Below are 20,090 nucleotides of genomic sequence, written 5' to 3' on the forward strand. Positions count from 1 at the left end.
TCGATGAAGTCCCATTGGTCAGGGCCACACCCTATCCGCTTCACGAGGAGTAATCAAGGTTACTCGTCAGGGGATGCGGATTGCATCCTACTCTCACCCGGACGCTCAAAAAGATGAACTAGCCGTGTTACTCTCTTATGGGCTGACACTGTAGGGCCTGCAAGGGAGGAAGTTCACGGCGCATTGCATGCCATTAGGCCTTTTAGCACTCGACCCTGATTTTTTTTAATTTAAAAAAAAAAGAAAAAAAAAAGCCAAAAATCCCTCAGGCTCTCTCTCTCTCTCTCTCTCTCTCTGGTGCTCGATTTCCTTACCTACTTCTCAGATTTCTCTCCTTTCACTCTTAGATCTCTCTTTCCTTCCCTCCCTGCATCACTCTTTTCTTTCCTCTTAGATTTCTCGCACCTTCTCTCCCTGCTTTTCTCCGAAAAATACCGCATTGAATCATCCTAGAGAAACGCCGCACTGAATCATTTTTCTCACTCTGCAGCAACTTTCAAGAGGCAATATACAATGTTTTTGAAATCAGAAGATTTAGGATTTGTAAATTTTGAAATTTTAGGGATTTTAAAATTTGGGGGTTTAGAGATTTAGCTACTAATATGGTTTTGGAAAATTCTCTTTTGTGAAAATCTTTGTTAAAAAAATGGTTAGAATATATAGGAGGGAAGGAAAGAGAGATCCGAGAGAGAAAGGGAGAGAAAGGGAGGGTAAACAGGTACCTCTCTATTATTATATTCTATTTGAGGTGCATTTGGATGCTCACTTCAACTGAATTACAATAAATTCTATTCGATACCTAAGAAAATTACTAAAATAGGGGTGGGATGAAATGGGTCTATACCCACTTGTTCATTTCATTTTATCAATTTGCAACACATCGTAATTCAATCCAATTCAACATCCAAACACATAATAATCAGTGAAGTCCCACCATTTTTGCATGCCAACTGTTCGATGAAATGCGTAAGCGTGTCTTAGAAGTTCTATGCAGTTCCATCCTCGCCCTACATGTGCAAACATGTAATGCAATTGAGATTGTTGGTCTGGTGGGCCACAATGTAGATGATTTGTGGCCAAAAAGTCATGGTGATTGGACAACTACTACCGTCCATTTTATTGTGAGTTTCACCTTTTATATGTGCACCATTGCTCCATCAGAACTATCCCTTTTTAACGCACCGATCACCTTGATTTTTGGATATGGCTCATCCCTGTGGTGTACCTCGAGTTTGCCAATCTTGCTCACAGCATGCTAGTTCGCATGTATAAATTAACATGTCTGCTAACCTTATCCCATCCCGTACTTAGAAAAGTAGGGCCCACTGTTTTATAGGGCAATCACCTTTTATATTGTGTTTGGATGCACTTTTGCAAACCTTATCTCGCTCATTTCATTTGAGTTGACAAAAAAACACAAACACCCCTTTTACAAAAACCTCCTTTTGTGAAATTGCATCAAACCAACCAGGCGCTTGGACAATAAGCTGGGGTACCTCTCTGCTCAGTGCTTTTTTGCACGTCACCTCCTACAGACCTTGGGTTGTTTGATTCTATCACTGCAGATGGTCAAATTCCTCCGTGTACCATGTCCTTTTGGGATCCACTGGCTAACACATGTCAACATGACTTAGGTGTCCAATATCCAAGTTCCTCATCAAGTAGGCCAACTGCATAGATGCATTGGTTGAAGATTCAGGCTGGTCCACTTGTTAGGTGGGCCATGCATGCATTGAGTATGAATTGGTGGATGACATGCAAACAAGCTATCACTTCCAATATTTTCATAGACAAGATATGCTTTATTTATTTGGGAGATAGAACGTCTCGTAATAATAGTCTTCAGTAGTTTGGCAAAGGAAGGTGGTATTGATACTTAAATGCCTTCTCTTTTGGTATGTGTGGTCCATTTGCTCAGACTGTCTATTTATTTATTTTATGCCAATGCATCTATGCGGTGGGGCCTACTTGGTATGCATCATAGATCCCTTGCACATGTGCCTTTTGGGGACATGTAAGCCAAGAGTCGTCCTTTAGCAAGTACTCCAAATGACTAGTCCTGCTAGCCATGAATGTAACTGGGTGAAGCCCCGACCGAAACATATCCATGTTGTGCCCCTCCCCAGGAGCTTAGAGACCCCATGTCCATACCCAGCCCAGCCAGCTAAGTGGGCTATACCTGTATGTTGAATCAGTTATCCCTTGATTTTAATAGTGTGGCCCACTTGATGGTAGGATGAGCATGATTTTTGAGCCAGGTGAGATATGGCGTTCTAAGCTGATTTAGGAGAGAAAAGGCCTGAGGCAGATGGGTTCCAGATATTTTCATATTCAACACTCAATATGGGATTCAGACGCTTCTTATTTCACTCTAAGCTCTGTGAAGTTGATGGAGGCATGTCTTAGCTGCCATTGGAAATGACTTGTTTTGGTGCAGATTCCTATACCACAATTCATAAACGGGTTGGTTTTTATCGAATTTTCCTCAAATGTTACCACTGACAAGTCGTGGATTGTACCACAAATCAATCTTCCTTCGCAGCCAATGATACAAACAATGTTTCCTTTATGACATCCCTAAGCTTTAGAACAGATTTCCATCTTGTAGACACTATAAAGTTGGGTTGGACAATCCAAAAAGTCCCTTAAAATATTTTACAAAAACTCATTATTGTTAGGTGGTTGGCTAGATGATGATTATTTTTCAGGTCTTTGACAACACAAGCAACGTTCCAATTTTAATTCCAAGACTACTAACTTTTTTAAGGTCAATTTATTCATAGTGGTACAACATATGAGGTAACATTGATATTATAGGGCCCATTGTAGATACCATGTGCTGAAAATAGGCTATTTCGCTCCTTAAATTATTAGCATACAAGCTATAACAATGGCATATTGTCTCAATTTAACAAATTGTAACCCTTTTGGTTGTATCCAAACAGGTAACTTCACAACACAATGCAAGGAGCTATCATCCAGTGAAGGAATCTCACAAGGATAGAGAGTGGAAAATGGATCAAGAGAAGATCCCAACAATCAGCGACACTTATATAAGATCAATGGCCTCATTAGAACTAATGAACTTTAACGTTAGATGTATTTTGGAAATTGTATTTATTTCTAGACTGAATCTTGTTAGTACAATGAAAGCTTTGCCCTTTCCTTTCTCCATTTGGAAATTGTATCTGTATTTGCAAAACCATCTGTCTTGGATCAGAGCAGTTTCAAGATTATCTGTATTAGCTTTAGATGGGTTGATCTATCAGGGAATGTACTAGCAAGAGCACCATATATATATATATATATATATATTGGAATTAGCTACGGATATTAACCGTAGCCCTATATCTGGAAACAGTAGCAATTGCAAACTTCAGTCTATAGCAACGGATAATGTTGCTCTATGTACATTTCGCCACAGAATTTTTGGCCACGGCATCCATTGCTACGGTTATACTACAGACTATAACCGTAGCTATATGTTTATTTAGCTACGATTTTATCCATAGCGCTTGCCCCCTTTTTCTGGTAGTGTACATGGAAAATCCTAACCTGTCAACTGGTGGGGAGTATTTTTTTTCTTCATTAAGAAAGAAAGACAACAACTTTACACATTCCACCACAGGAAGGGCTACTGTTTTTTATTTTTTATTTTTTATGGTTAGGAATTTACAATCAGGGGGATTTTTGGTGCATGGGCCTGCCAGTGTGGCTAATCATATCAACTGTTGGATCATATCAAGATGAATTGCAGAATCTCTTGAGCTTTATTCGTGGTAGTGATAGCATGACATAAGCTATTCATCTCTTTGTAAGTTGATAGCACAGCCAGATCATTCTGTGCAGATACTAGAATCTGATTTCAGCGTGGATTGATGGGATCTTGTCAATTCGCTGCCTTTGAGATGGCATAGGGAAAATACCCCCCACTTTTTTTTTGGACACTCTTTTGTGGACTTCCATAGCCAACGATCTATATATTTCACCTTGTAATTATAAACAGAATGTGGTAGATGATGATCATTCTCTTATAAATGTGCACTGTTTGTGGATATGGTTTGAAGATTTTCTTCATTAGACCAAGTTATGCTTGGCGATCATACTGTGGTCACAGTGACAAAGCCTTTTTTCTTGGGCATCTCTTGGGAGATTTTCAATGGCACATGAGGTGACCCATCATCAATTTCAACCATTCATTCATTCAGACAATGAGTAAGCCATGTAAAAAAAATCACGACAATCATCAATGCAATGGAAAATGGAGAACCAAGATTGAGCGGAAAAAAAAAAACCCCCTTCCAATCATCATTTTGAAACATCTACCAGATAAATCCTACTTTGGTCTGCTTATGATTTCAAAGCAGTACTTTTATTTGATGATTCTATGTTACATATCAGCCTCAAGCATTATATGGACGCCTTATTAAAAATCTTGGCCACCTGATAATTAATACAGTGGGCCCACAAGATAAATAATTTGACTGTACAAAATCTACAGAGAGCCACAAATTATTAGACTAGCAACACATCCATACCGAACGTCCTTAGAGTTTGCTTCTTGGAACATGAATCCTACACAAGAATGAAAAAAATATAAAATTAAAGGTTATTCTTCAAACCTACAATCTTCATGACATGTAAATGAAAATAAGCATTCATATCAACAATTTGAAACTACAGATTGGAAATACATGTCAACATGACTAGCACCTGCTCGCAATGATTGAAGAAACGCAATGATTGAATTTGGTAGTGGAGAATCTCCTGATGTGGAAAATTGAAAAGTGGACTTTTGGAGCCATACTGCAGACGTGGCAATCACATGCTTACATTGTTTTAAGTTTGGAGGGTTCAAATGATCATGATACTCATTACCATTTTGAAAATGGTGAACCTTCAACTGGCATATTTATATACTTATCCCAATCTGCTTTTTCCCTAACCCGTTTGTGGATGGAGCAAAATCCAAAAACTGCATTAGGGAGAATATTGGTGCTCACCTTTGACAAAATATTAGAATGTATGTGATGCTCTTCCCACCGATTAATTATTGTCAGATTGTTGTGATGATAACTGCATAGAAATTTCACATATAAATAAAGAAGATATCTCAAAATATGAAATTTAAAAAGGTATGTTCAATATATTTTGCCTTTAAAATGATTAATTTTACCTGGTTACACACAACACTTTCTTGAGAAAATAATTGTGGGTTGCTCAAGAGAAATTGCTGATTCGAGTTGATGGTTGGATAGTCACAAGCAACAAAAGGGCCACTCGTGGATCCACTAGGACCACTCCCAAGATTATAAAGGTTTTGTTGAAACATGTTAAGATTAGCTGGTTGGTATTCACGTTGAGGTAATAATGATGCATCAATGGATCTACCAGGTAATTGAAGAGAGCTCGCCACCATACTCTGTGAACTCTAATAAAAGCAAAAGGAAAATTAAAAACTATAACAACATAAACATATGTCATGACAAGCTTTCGAAGCAAGTTTCGAGTGATACTTTATTAAAATGACACATTGGGGTGAACGTAAATTGACAATTTGAAGGTTAAAATGCTTGGGCCATTTCCTGTCTCTCTTAATTTGCTTTTGTTTGAGCAATAGGATTTCAAAATCTTTTCTTCCATACTTTATCTAACGGATTTTTATATGTACGATGATTGCCCATAATTATAGGCTTTACTTTAATCCCATGTACAGTTTGTGAACTCAAACTATCCACAAAAGTAAATTTTTTTCAATCGGTTCACGGCATGCGCTTTTGGTATCTACACTTACAATTGGCTTAGGATGTGCGCTTTTAATATCTACATTTTCAGTTGGCTCAAATTGTGCACCTTCAATTTCAGTATCTATACTTTTAGTTGGGTCTGAGCATGCATGTTTAATATCTACACTTTTGTCAACAACTTGATAAGAGTTTGGCAGAAGTTCCTTAATCCTTTTCATGCATTCCATCAATTCATCATGAAATTTATTAGAATATCTATCAGCAAATTTGAAGACCTCTTCATGTTCTCCAACTATTGCCGCAATTTTAAGAAGTTCGTGAGACATATATTTGTGTCGCTTACCCGATACAATATTGCGGTTATCTTGTATTGTTAATGTAACCGCTTCTCTAGCAAAACTTACCTTTACATCTCTATGCCATCTTTCCAGAATATAACAAGAAGGAAGCACCTTTGTATTATAATAATCTAAAACTTTTAATGCATGACTACATAAGATGCCCACAAACTCAAACTTGCGGCAACTACATATCACTGTATTGTCTAGCGAGTCAAATTTAACAGTACGTCCTTCAACTTTGTCGTTATCAGTAACTTGAAATTTCGCAACTGTGCCAACCTCACCACATTTAAAAAGAGAATGATTAAGAATTTTCTTAAACTCATTTTGAAAATTTTCAAACACTTTCGGAGTGTATGCATTTGCTGCTTCCTTTAGCATTTTTATATCAAGAACCAATACTATAGTACTTTACCTCATTCTGAAATCAGCTACGGCTTCTTCGTATTGTCTATGAGCTAGCACTTGCTCGTAATAATTGAAGAAACGCAAGAGGTTGTATTTAGAGTTTAGAATCTTTTCAAAATCTTATTCATGCTCTCGCTTCAGTGCATACTCTTCATGTCAGTACAAAATGTATTTCTTCCATAAACCAAAGCCCATTTTTCTTTTTCTTTAAATAGATTCTGTAGCCACTTGTTTTGCATTAAATCATAATCTTCGAGCATTTTATTCCATGCTGTTAGAAACTCTTCCTCATCCTCATAATCATACACACACTTACTAAAATCATGTTCAAAACTTTTTGAACCTTTAAATACATTGTTAAGGTGCTTCAAAGCGTTTTGGTAGATATGTCAGATACATAGACAGTGATATGTTTATAGCATCATTGTAGTTATTGCATTGGTCATTGCAACATCTTGGTCTGTGAGAATTATCATTGGTTGCCTTCTAGACATTGCACTTAAAAATATTTCAAACAACCACTTAAAAGATTTAATCGTTTCATCATATAGTAATGCCGCACCAAATATTACAGTTTGTTTATGATGATTTACCCTAATAAATGGAGCAAATGGTCGTCCATAATTATTTATTCTTTATGTTGTATCAAAGAAAATCATGTCCTCAAAAAAACTATAATGCATTATTGACTTCCCATCTGCCCAAAACATATTCATAATCAAATCATCTTCATCCACTTGTATTGCATAAAAGAACAATGGATCATTTACTTACATTTTCTAAAAGTATCGTAGAACGGCTCTTGCATCACCTTTTTCCATTGCTTTCATTCGCTTCCTTTGTAAGTAATTTTTGTAATCAATGTGCATGAAACCTATATTCTCTCGCCCTCCAAATTGTTTACTAAAATATTCTAAAGCCGCTTTAGGTGGTATACCTGAAGCTTTCATCATCTCTGCTTCAACTTTTTAATCATCAGTGAAGCCTCTCTGTGACTTTAACATGTGCACTTTTGATGGTGTAACAACTTCATGGTTATGCTTTTTAATAAATTTAATGTAACGCCCCAAAATCCGAGGGTAGAGCAGGAGCCCAACTCCCGAGTTCCAACGCATCACTTATGCAACATAGATAATGATGATTAAATGTTGTCTGTATTAGCACATTAAACAAGAATGAGATTACACTAAATCAGCATATCATATTCCAACGATAGTTAAATTACGCAAGTAGAAGACTGTGATAAGTATATAAAACGTATAAGTGGTTGTAAGTCCCCAGAGTATGAACATGATATTAGGTTAAATAATTAGATATTTGGTTTCAAAATATACAAAATAATAAAATGTAATGTCATCTAATCCATATTCTTGTAGCCCCGGTGACGCAACTCCAGATCTACATAGACCCGCCAGAGAGTTGCAAATAGGAAAACTCCTCCTCATCATCATAGAAGTCAGGCTCCACCTCGTAAGCTTCGACATCACCTGAAACTACAATAGAGTCTGGTTAGTATTTTAAAGCACCGTCCTAGAGTGAGAGTGAGTGATCAACTCAGTGGAGCTATAAGGCAAAGGTTAACATGTTATCAATTCAGTCAAGCAATAATGATGAAGCAATACAACAAACATTTCTAAGTACTCTGAATAATGCAATGATGATATGTATTAATGATGCATGCCCTCACCTACACTCCCTCTGCGACATTATCTCATGATCGCGGCATGCAACACTCCCACTGTGCTCAACTCCAACGCCAAAGGCACATGCAATGCGGTGCATGTGCGTGATTAGCCAAGTTATTAATTAGTCTTATTCATACAGTAGATTGAGAAGCTAAGATACCTCCCTTTATATTATTTACCCAAACAATGATCCATCTAGGGTCGTCAATCCTAGTTAATCTCATACGATAGCAGTTCTAGGTCGCTACGGAGAGGCTCGTCACCTCAGTGCATGCCTAGTTTATACTCAAAGTCACCACGGAAAGGCTCGTCACTTTAGCGTAGTCTTAGTATATACTCGAGTTCACTATGAGAGGCTCGTCACTTAATCATAAGCCGATAGCTCGAATACAGTATCTCATACCACTGTATTCGGCTCACGAGTTTGCGTTGCTCACTAGTCACTACGAAGAGGCTCGTCGCCCCAGTGTAGGCCGACAGCTCGACCACGGTGTCCCATACCACCATACCCAGCTCATGAGTCTTGGCGGATTGTGGTACTAAGGTTAAACGGACTTTTCACTGGTAAGTTGGTACCTTAGATTCAAGCAGTAACGTCCATACATGGTGAACATATGTTAGGCCAATTGAGTTACTTGACAAGCTCGACTGGTACGAGTATACGTTGAATTTATCGACATGGAGTGCGTAAGCATTCCGCGTGGCCTAACCACTGTTGACAAGCAACGTACGACTCAGATTCATCAAAAGTGTCTTGTGTGGCGTAACGACCTCGGCTACTAATTCAGGAATCATTACCGATTGCCTGGACTACATCGTAGCCCCAATTACACTCCAAACAATAGCATTCACATGTGATAGTCAAAGACAGCATTGGACAACCAATCTAAGTATAAATCTCATTTGAGCATTTTAATAAACAAATAGTACACATGTTATCATACATAGGCATTTCATTCATAAATCATATAGTAGTAAGATAGGTTACATAAAGGAAACTGCAACTATAGATAAGGGAATCGAGAATCCTATCTCAACACCCTCATTAAATACATTTTAATAAGCATTTTCTCATTCATGCATTTTATCAAATACTTAGACTACACATATCAACATACATATAATATAGTAGTTATAACAGGTATTATAACAAATCTTTTCACAAGGAAGTTGTCACACGTATAACCATCATGTATCCTCAAACATCAATCATAACAAGCACAAATCATAATTCCATATTCAATCAAACATTTCAACAAACATATAGAATGCATTAAAAACAACATAATACACATATATATGTAATATATGGAAAACATCATATCTAAGCACATGTGATAGCAATCAAGTCAGTCATAAATCATTAACTGACATTGAAAGTCTTGAAAACCATAACCTAAACGTTTATAGTCCACACCTTTCGCCCGTAAACTCGTATCAAACTCAGTTCGAACCCTAAGTCTTCGTCTACGGCACAACGACAACCTATAGCATGAAATAGGTTAGCTATTTCACCATTTACTCTATTTGGATACCTAGAACCAGTAGGGTTAGGATTTTTTACCCAACAACGGAATCGGAATCGCCGGTGTAGCGACACGAGAGAGGCGATTCAACACGTAGAGCGGTGGGATTGAATCCCAAGAACTAGCCCTCACACTCTCTCTCTTCTCCTCACCTTTTTCTCCTCTTTTCTCTCTTTTCTCTCTCAGGGTTTAGGAATTTCATATGGAATAAGAGAGGGGTGGGTAAAGGCCCTCATATAGGCCCAGAATTGGTGTAAATGGCCCTAGGGCCATGGTATACTTAGGTTATAGCCAAAGAGTAGCTGTTTCGGTCCAATGGAGCCCATCTGGAGGTCCATTTTCTGCATACGGTCTAGAGAAAGTTTCCTGACATGTGTTAAAAATTTTTGGTCCAACGGTGTATGTCAAGTTAAGTTTTCGGTTAAATCGGATTTATGTATCGACCGCGGAGGACCGGTTTCAATTCAACGGTTGTCGTTACTCGATTAGGGCTAGAAGTGCACTAACATACGTTGAAAATTTTTCCTATTCCAAGGGTGTAGTTGGGTTAGAATTTGACGGTCTGAAACCTTAAATTTGGCCTGCAAGCAAACGGCCCAATTCACTTAAGCTTGAGTTCATTTTCTAAAGATATTCCCGTTTCTCACACACTTCGCTCCGGGCTCAAGTTGTATATTTCTGGATACTTTGGGACTTGATTTTCGAGATGGTTGTCAAGCCTAGAAAGACGGTCATAATCGCATAGTTTTGCATTAATCGGACTTTCGACGCGCGGTCCAAGTTCGATACGGAGTTTTACTGTTCTTCCGAGAGCAACTGGGTTTTGAGATTGATCCTAGGTTTCTAGGTAATATAGCGTTAGCGATTCTACTAGTTTTGGTTCTTACAGATCGTATAAAAAGTGATTCAAGCTAATTTACCGATTAATTCAGCTTAGTACTTAATTAATTTTCGTCTAATTTCTAAAGGATTCAGTCCTTAGTGATTTTTACCTGAGGTGGTACTCGGGTCTTTATACGGATTTTTCCAAGACGTTACATTTAATCACTTTGTACCTTCCATTTACTTGAAGCTTAATAATCATGTTTGCTTGACATTGAGTTCTAGTATTCGGACGGGTGCTTTTTTTGATGATATTTTTTTTCCACGCTTTTGACCTTATTTAGAACAACAAAACTACCTCTTAATCATGACATTATTATCTGATTTTTTTGTTCAATTTTTTCTAATACTGAATCCTGTTTTTCTAGCATATTTATTGTAAAATTTATATGCACTCTCATCAGAACTAAACTCCATTCCTAGTTCTGGTTTTTCATCTAACTCCTCGTCAAAACTAAAATCCATTCCCACTTCTAGATCTTCATCTAGCTCCTCATTTGTCTGGACCCGTACAACCTATCTTACCTCATGGTTGTTTACTTGCTGGTTTGCTTGTTGATCATCTATTTCAATATCAAACTGTAGCCTTCGACATGGTTGAGAAAATAGTTGACTCTCCAGAATATTATCATCCATTTAACCAATTAGCCTTCAAAAGAAAAAGGTAAAACCAAATAACACGAGACTTTGAACAAAACCAACATGAACTACAGAAACAAAACCCATTGAACAATTATTATTTTTTTAACGAAGTAAACATTTAAGCATCATATGCAACAAGAGTATTGAATAACTCCCCATAAAAATTCAGAAAGGAAAAAAAAATACAATACAACTAGAAGATATATATTCTAACCATTTTTTTAAAATAAATATTTTCACAAAAAAGAATTTTCCAAAACCATATAAGTAGCTAAATCCCTAAACCCCTAAATTTAAAAATCCCTAAAATTTCAAAATTTACAAATCTTAAATCTTCTAATTTCAAAAACATTGTATATTACCTCTTAAAAGTTGCTGCAGAGTGGGAGAAATGATTCAGTGCGGCGTTTCTCGGAGAGAAGGTGCGAGAAATCATAGAGGGAAGGAAAGAGAGATCCGAGAGAGAAAAGGAGAGAAATCTGCAATGCAAAGGTTCTAGTTGCGAAGTGTAAGAATGCTGGAGCGCATGAGTGTAGAAAAATATATTAGAAAAAAGTACAAGATAAAATGGAAATGACAAATAAAGAGGAAAAAAGCCAACTACCTTATGTAATTAAAATATTGATTAGCAAGGGAACCTGTGTATCTCTTGAAGGAGCCCAACTACGCACTCCTAACATGCGGCGATGTGGCATACATGAATGAGATTCAGGTCATTCATGATATCAACCAAACAGTGTATATGCTGTGACTTGAAAGTCAGGCTGGTCCGGTTGTTAGATGGATCACACTTGTACATCAAATGCTAAACATGGTCAATTCCTTTTAGTCATCCATTTCCCTTAGATATTGGTGGCACCATCTGATTTTATGCCATCAAGCGAGTTTGTTATTCATAAATAGATAATCCAAAACCTACAAAAGTAGAAATGGACAACCCATCCCTTGTTAATTTCCACCAATTCTTGTATATGAATGGACCAGCTTGATTTCTAGGCCATAGTGCATACACATGCTGTGGGCCACCTAATGAACTGCCAAAATCTCACACACATGGCACGGAATTCTAATCCCATGAGTAAGCACCACATTTCGGTTCTTAAATAATTAGATCAAGCATCTCATCAAACTAATAAGCAGGCCAAGCATTACCGATGAACAAAAGATCGATAATCCGCAATGAGGGATTCTACAGTGATACATGCATGTCGTGATGCTTGAGAAGGTGTTCGCAGACATGTTAATTTATACATGAGAACTAGCATGCTATGAGCAAGATTGGCAAACTCGAGGTACACCATAGGGATGAGCTATATCCAAAAATCAAGGCGACCGGTGCCTTAAAAAGGGACAGTTCAGATGGAGCAATGGTGCACATATAAAAGGTGAAACTCACAACAAAATGGATGGTAGCAGTTGTCCAATCACCATGACTTTTTTGCCACAAATCATCTACATCGTGGCCCACTAGACCAACAATCTCAATTGCATTACATGTTTGCACATGTAGGGCAAGGATGGAACTGCACAGAACTTCTAAGACATGCTTACGCATTTCATCGAACAGTTGGCATGCAAAAATGGTGGGACTTCACTGATTATTATGTGTTTGGATGTTCAATTGGATTGAATTACGATGTGTTGCAAATCGATAAAGTGGAAATGAACAAGTGGGGATAGACCCATTTCATCCCACCCTTGTTTTAGTAATTTTCTTAGGTATTGAATAGAATTTATTGCAATTCAGTCGAAGTGAACATCCAAACGCATCTCAAATAGAATATAGTAATAGAGAGGTACCTGTTTACCCTCCCTTTCTCTCCCTTCCTCTCTCGGATCTCTCGTTCCTTCCCTCCTATATATTCTAACTATTTTTTTAAAACAAAGATTTTCACAAAAGAGAATTTTTCAAAACCATATAAGTAGTTAAATCCCTAAACTCCAAATTTTAAAATTCCTAAAATTTCAAAATTTACAAATCCTAAATCTTCTGATTGCAAAAACATTGTATATTACCTCTTGAAAGTTGCTGCAGAGTGAGAGAAATGATTCGGTGCGGTGTTTCTCTAGGATGATTCGGTGCGGCGTTTCTTGGAGAAAAGCAGAGAGAGAATGTGCGAGAAATCTAAGAGGGAAGGAAAGAGACATGCATAAAGAGAGATCCAAGAGAGAAAGGAGAGAAATCTGAGGAGGTAAGCAAATCGAGCACCAGAGAGAGAGAGAGAGAGCCCGAGGGATTTTTGGCTTTTTTTTTTTAAATTTTATTTTATCGGGGTCGAGTACTGCAAGGCCTAATAGCGTGCAATGTGCCGTGAACTTCCTCCCTTGTGGGCCCTACAGTGTCAGCCAATAAGAGAGTAACACGACTAGTCCATCTTTTTGAGCGTCCGGGCGGGGGTAGGACGCAATCCGCATCCACTCGATAGGGTAGGGTTTCATTTCCTACTCTCCCTACACGCTTGGTACATGTGTGAGAGATCTAAGTCCGCAAAAAGTTAGGGCAAACTACCCAGTTGGCAGCTTGGCACTCACCACTCAGGTTTGTTTTCTTTACGCGCGCACGCTAAAATCGATAAATCAGTTCCATCCAAATCGATTATGACCGTAGCTTCGGAATAAGCTAGTATGTCTAATATGGATGTGGATTGCGGCCTACCCCCGCCTGTCTCTAGCCACGACCGGGCAGTTGAGTGGCCGACCATTGTGATGTATCCGTTTATCTAAGCCGTCCATCTCTTCTCTCTAGTCATTTTAAGATATAAACACAAAAATTAGGCAGATCCAACACTCGAGTGGACCACGTACACCATATATGACTCTCGCATTTAATGCAACGGACATTTAATGCTTTATGTGTTTAATGCAACCAAGCTTATTATTTGGTGCGGCCCACTTGAGCGTTGGATCTATCTCATTTTTGTGCACGTACCTTAAAATTATCCGAAAAGAGGGCGGTAACTTTTCTATTAGCGCTCCTGACAGAAACACTTCATCCAACTTAATTCCCTCTGTCAATAGTTCATGAACTAGATTTTGAAAATCATGAATTTGATTAGTGACATGTTTATCATCTGTCATTTCATAATGAAGGAAATTAGCAGTTGCATGTTTCTTAGCACCTGCATCTTTCAATATGTACTTCTTTTCTAAAGTAGTCCGTATGTCTTTAGCAGATTCATAAGAAGCATACACGTCATATAGTTCGTTGGACAAGGAGTTTAGAAAATAGTTTTTACAATTATTTTCATCCGCTACTTCGGTTTGATTTGCTGGATTTATAGTAAATGATTCAGATAGTATATATGAAACTTTAAGGGTAATCAATGCGAATATCAGTTTTATTTCCATCGTTTAAAGCATTGTCCAGCGAACGGTTTGATTTTGGCTAACTTAGCAGAAACATTTACTATTATTGTAGTCATAGTCTATGTAATTCAACAAATTCGATTTCAAGATTGTTGGAATATTTGGTTGAATTAAATAGACTATTAAAAATCAAGAACCAAAAAAGAAAATAAGATTTGAGAAAAATGACTTATTGAATTAAGTCAAGGTGTGACGTGAGTCACTCGGCTTGAAATCGAATTTGCTCCCCTTGGACAGTGTCCCAAGTGCAAAAGGTTTCTAGAGCAATCGACCTCTAGGATATAACGACTATGACCCGGTCCCAACGGTTCATTCACTTTACGCGGGATCGAACCACTTGCAGTTTAACCCGAAAGTGCCGAGTCGACTCAACAATTAAAGTTCTTAAAACATACTATCAGAGAGTGTTTTATAAAAGAGAAAGATTTTTCGTATTTACAAACATAAATCCGAAGTCTTTATATAAACTCTGAAGTGATGCATAAGCACCCTTTACAAAAGGGTTAGGTCCGTTAGGTTTAAACTCAACAGATGCGACCAATCGGAACGAACACACATATCTGGTTTAAAACGAAAATGCGCAAGTGCAAGTACACTTATAAATAAAGTCTCGCGAGTACCCATACACATCGCACCCGCACCCAGCCCAGCCCAGCCCGTCGCGCACGCGCACGCGGACACGGACTTAGACTCGGTTCAACACCCGCGCGTGTGGTCAATGGCATAGATTAAAGCTATTGGCATAGCCTCCCTAGGACCAAATTCACATGCCCCTTAAATGGGGCTCAAGCCCCAAGGCAAAAAACCTATCTTATATACAAGATATTATCCTTTGTCAAATCCGATGTGAGACAAAACTCACACCTCAAAAACATCAAAATTTAAATGTGGAGGGAAACCATCGAAAATTTAAAAATCAAAATTTAATATTATTTTAAAACAAAATACAACAACAACTGTGGGTGGGATCCAGAGGGACTCGCCCTTCAGTACCCAAGTAGGTACTAGCACGAGCTGGAAAAGCTATGTGAACCCATATAATGTATGTGCTTTATCCAACGTTCATTCATTTTTCTATATCATTTCAGGGAATCAGCCCAAAGGAGAGACATAAACAAATCTCAGGTGACCACACACAATATACAGAGGTGATTTAATACCAGCCATTAAAAACTTACCAAGGTCGACTATAATATTTATTTACCATTCAACCAATTAATAAGGTCACCTAGACGTGTATGAAATTTTTAATGGCGGTCGTTCAAGCATCACTCCTTTGGTGTGGTGGTCCATATGAGATTTCAACGTGCAGTAATTTTTGGAATCATGCCTTATAATGAGCAGTCAAAATGTGTAAACGATACCGATAAAATAGATGCAGCATGAGAGGCCCACAGAGTGACTAACAAAACCAAGTCCACATCATGCAAAAGCAAGATTTCGATTTTCTCACTTGATCAACTACATCTGTAATTGTATCCGTTTGATGATGCTGGGTTCGGGTCTGAAACACTCACCTGAATGTGGCCCAGTGAATTATTGTTAAGGCATCCTGTCATCATTGTGGTGGGGCTCAATGCATTCACTGGATACATCATACACAATGGGGCATCTCGCACATGGCAGAGTATTTAAATAGGTAAATAGGCAAGGTGAGAAAGCAGATGAAATCGAATAACTTGAGATGGCAGATATAATACTCCCTTGAACTTACCTGGCCCATCTACAGCAGATTGGTGGTTGATATTGTACAGTCCACACTGGAAGTTGAATTATTAATCAGGTGGGTCCTACAGTAGAAGGTCCTTAGTGAAAGAAAAAACCTAAGATCTGCCTTTGTTGCTTTTGACCATTGAACATGGGTGATTACTTTCAACTTTTCTATTTTTTTTTTTTTTAAAATGTTCATCAATGCATCTGATGGTTAGGATCGTCTGATTAGCATCATCTTGGTTAGGATAATCTAATAAATGTATTTTTGAGCTGTGTATCCTACCCAATGGACGGAATGCACCTCAGCCCACCCTCCACGTGTAATGATGTGGATCAAGGATTGGTGTTAGGTATAAAATAATGGAAGTTTATTTACTTTTTGTTGTTGGAAAGAAAGAAAGGAAAGGGACGTGAAAGGACTCCCTTTACCTATCTCTCACCTTTTATCTAATTAAAAAAATAATTAGAAGAGATTAATAAAGGTGTATACTTAGTCTAAAAGTGCCTGTCAGGGAATAAACGGGAGAGAGAGGTTTGTGGTCACACATGCAGGACACGTGACAAATTAGCACAAGTGATCCGTCCATAATGTGGTGCAAAAGTCAGGTTGGTCCACATATGTTCATTAATATTAAATATCAAGTAAAATCAAGTAGATATTTCTAATACTTAAGGTCACCAGCCTGACTTATGGGGTCTATTTGTACGGTTTAGAATCTTCATAGCCCTCTTTCGCTACTCGAGATATCTATCACGAGTGCAACACACATCCACTACATCTCATCTAGGAAATTTCCTACTGGACGACCCATTTATGGCCCACCAGCCATTTTACGCCCACTTCGTTTTAAGCTTCCAAGAATACTCCCCTTGTGTACGGGCGACTTTTCAAGGGACCAAAATACCCCCGTCATTCATTCCTTCCGGAAGTCGATTGGCTGGTGTGCGAGGACGAGCGCTGACGCTCCTCCACATGGCCCCACAATGATGTATTTATTATATCCACACCGTTCATCCATATTTCGAGATCATTTCAGAGCATTATGGGCAAAAAGGAGAATCATATCCAAAGATCAACTGGACCACACCACAAATAACAGCGGGAAACTTGATTTTCACCGTTAAAAATTTCGTACGGCCCACCATAACATATATTTTCCATCCAATCTATTCATAAGGTGAGAAAGACCTGGATGAAGTGGAAAAACAAATTTCATATTGATCTAAAACGTAAGTGACACCTAAAAGGATTTCAATGGTAGACGTTCAATCCTCCACTACCTTTTACAGTGTGGACCATTTGATAGGTAGATCTGTCTTATTTTTAGTCTCAAGCCTTAACATGAGTTCGCCTAATAGATGGACGGTTTGGATATAACACATACATCATAATAGGACTCACCAAAAGCAGTGGGGATTAGACTGACCCGTTGACCCCGACTTGCTGTCCCACCTGTGGAAATTTTTTTAATTAATTATTATTATTTTTTTTTTTACAAGGAGAACATTTTCTCTCCTACATTTTTCTCTAATACATATTTATATAAATATGTATATATAAGCATATAAATTTTTTTTCTCTCTTTTTATTCATTTCTTTCTTTATTCATTAATAAACATATCTCTTAAACCAGAATGAGTTACTTGACATATCATATAGGATTTTGGGGTAGGAGATGCTACTTTAGCTAACCAACCTACTTATTTTTCAAGATTCAATGAGGTCGATGGTCGAAAATCCATTTCATTCACTTCGCGGTCAATTTCAATCAGTTCGCGATCAATTTCATTCACTTCGTGGTCAATTTCAATCAATTCGCGGTGAATTTCATTTACTTCATTTAACGGTCAATTCCACGCATTTCACGGTCAATTCCTTTCACTTTCATGGTCAATTCGCTTCACTTCACCGTCAATTCCATGCATTTCACGGTCAATTAGCTTCACATCATGGTCAATTCCATGCATTTTACAATCAATTACCTTTACTTCACGGTCAATTCAATGCATTTCACGGACAATTCCCTTCACTTCACGGTCAATTCCATGCATTTCACGGTCAATTCTGACGATTCCCCATCACTTCGCGGTCAATTCTATGCATTTCACGGTCAATTCCCTTTACTTCACAGTTAATTCAATGCATTTCACGGTCAATTCCCTTTACTTCACGGTCAATTCAATGCATTTCACAGTCAATTCCCTTCACTTCATGGTGAATTCCATGCATTTCACGGTCAATTCCGATGATTCTCCTTCACTTCATGGTCAACTCTATACATTTCATGGTCAATTCCCTTTACTTCACAGTCAATTCCCTTCACTTCATGGTCAATTCCATGCATTTCACGGTTAATTCCCTTCAATTCACAATCATTTCCATTCATTTCACAGTCAATTCCAGCGATTCCCCTTCACTTCACGGTCAATTCTATGCATTTCGCAGTCAATTCCCTTTACTTCACGGTCAATTCTATGCATTTCACAGTCAAATCCCTTTACTTCACGGTCAATTCAATGCATTTCATGGTCGATTCCCTTTACTTCACAGTCAATTCAACGCATTGCACAGTCAATTCCCTTCATTTCACGGTCAATTCCATGCATTTCACTGTCAATTTGCTTCACTTCACGGTCAATTCGATGCATTTCACGGTCAATTCACTTCACTTCACGGTCAATTCGATGCATTTCACAGTCATTTCCCTTCAGTTCACGGTCAATTCCATGCATTTCATGGTCAATTCCCTTCACTTCATGATCATTTCCATGCATTTCACGGTCAATTCCCTTTACTTCACAGTCAGTTTTTAATGGTGGGCATTCAATCACTAGTGGTTCACCTGCAATTGGGATTTGCTTCAATTTTGGGTTCATGCTCTAAAATGACTTGGCAAAATGGATCGACAATGTGTATACAACCAAGTCAAGTTGACTTGGCCAAGTTTCGAGTCAAGTTAACAAACTCTAGGGCTATGAAATAAGTGCTACACTGGAAAGTTTTATGTGTAACTTCCAATGTTCTTGGAATTATCAGAGGTTGGCTTGCATGTATAACTTCTTAGATTGATTGCTTGCACTCTTTAATATTATTGTCCAAGGCACTATAGGGCCTTCTTCTCCTTCTTCCGTCCATTGCTTGCACACATTAACTTGTTATTATTGTCCAAGGAACTATAGGGCCCATCTATAATGAAGTGAACACCTGAATGAAGTGAAAACACAAATATCAACTCAATACAAAACTTCTGCAACTCTTACTAAGTTTTTAATAATGGGAGTTAAATGGATGGACAAGACTGGATAAAAAAACATAAATCATGGTGGACCCCAACCCGGTCGACCCCGAATTGCTGTCAAGTAACCCGGTCGACCCCAACTGCCTACCCCATAAAGAAATGGGGTCGACCGGGTACCAACCCAGTCAACCGGGTAACTGGACAACAATTTGGGGTCGGTTGGGTTGGTTATGTTTTTTTATCCGGTCTATCCATTCATTTTACAAGTTGCGTAGGTCTTAACTCAGACTCTATGGAGCCCACCTTGATGTACATGTTTTATCCATGCCGTCCATTCATTTTGCAAGATCAATTTCGGGCATGAGTAAAAAAATGAGGTAGATCCAATACTTATGTAGTCTTTTAGAAGTTTTCAATGGTAGGCATTCAATCTCCACTGTTTCTATCATGTGGCCCACTTGAACTTTGGATCTACTTCATGTTTGGGTCCATGATCTTAAATCATTTAAACAAATGAATGAACAACATGGATATATAACTC

The 20,090-nt window shown here is 38.1% G+C and overlaps 2 long non-coding RNA genes across 3 annotated transcripts; one reads left to right on the forward strand and one right to left on the reverse strand.

Moving 5' to 3' along the window:
• The first annotated feature begins 1,393 nt into the window (after positions 1-1,393).
• On the forward strand, positions 1,394-3,315 carry LOC131243124 (uncharacterized). Its single transcript, XR_009169883.1, has 2 exons — positions 1,394-2,799; positions 2,946-3,315. It is a non-coding gene; the product is annotated as an uncharacterized LOC131243124 (long non-coding RNA).
• A 975-nt stretch (positions 3,316-4,290) lies between these two features.
• On the reverse strand, positions 4,291-13,382 carry LOC131243125 (uncharacterized). Of its 2 annotated transcripts, none has more exons than XR_009169885.1 (5): positions 13,248-13,382; positions 5,177-5,431; positions 5,004-5,076; positions 4,695-4,767; positions 4,291-4,575 (listed from the first exon to the last, which is right to left on the reverse strand). It is a non-coding gene; the product is annotated as an uncharacterized LOC131243125 (long non-coding RNA). The 2 variants fall into 2 exon arrangements; XR_009169884.1 differs by lacking the exon at positions 13,248-13,382 and adding an exon at positions 5,517-6,484 and having other exon boundaries at positions 4,292-4,575.
• Positions 13,383-20,090: the final 6,708 nt, after the last annotated feature.

This window comes from Magnolia sinica, chromosome 4, assembly GCF_029962835.1.
Source record: "Magnolia sinica isolate HGM2019 chromosome 4, MsV1, whole genome shotgun sequence".
Taxonomy (NCBI): domain Eukaryota; kingdom Viridiplantae; phylum Streptophyta; class Magnoliopsida; order Magnoliales; family Magnoliaceae; genus Magnolia; species Magnolia sinica.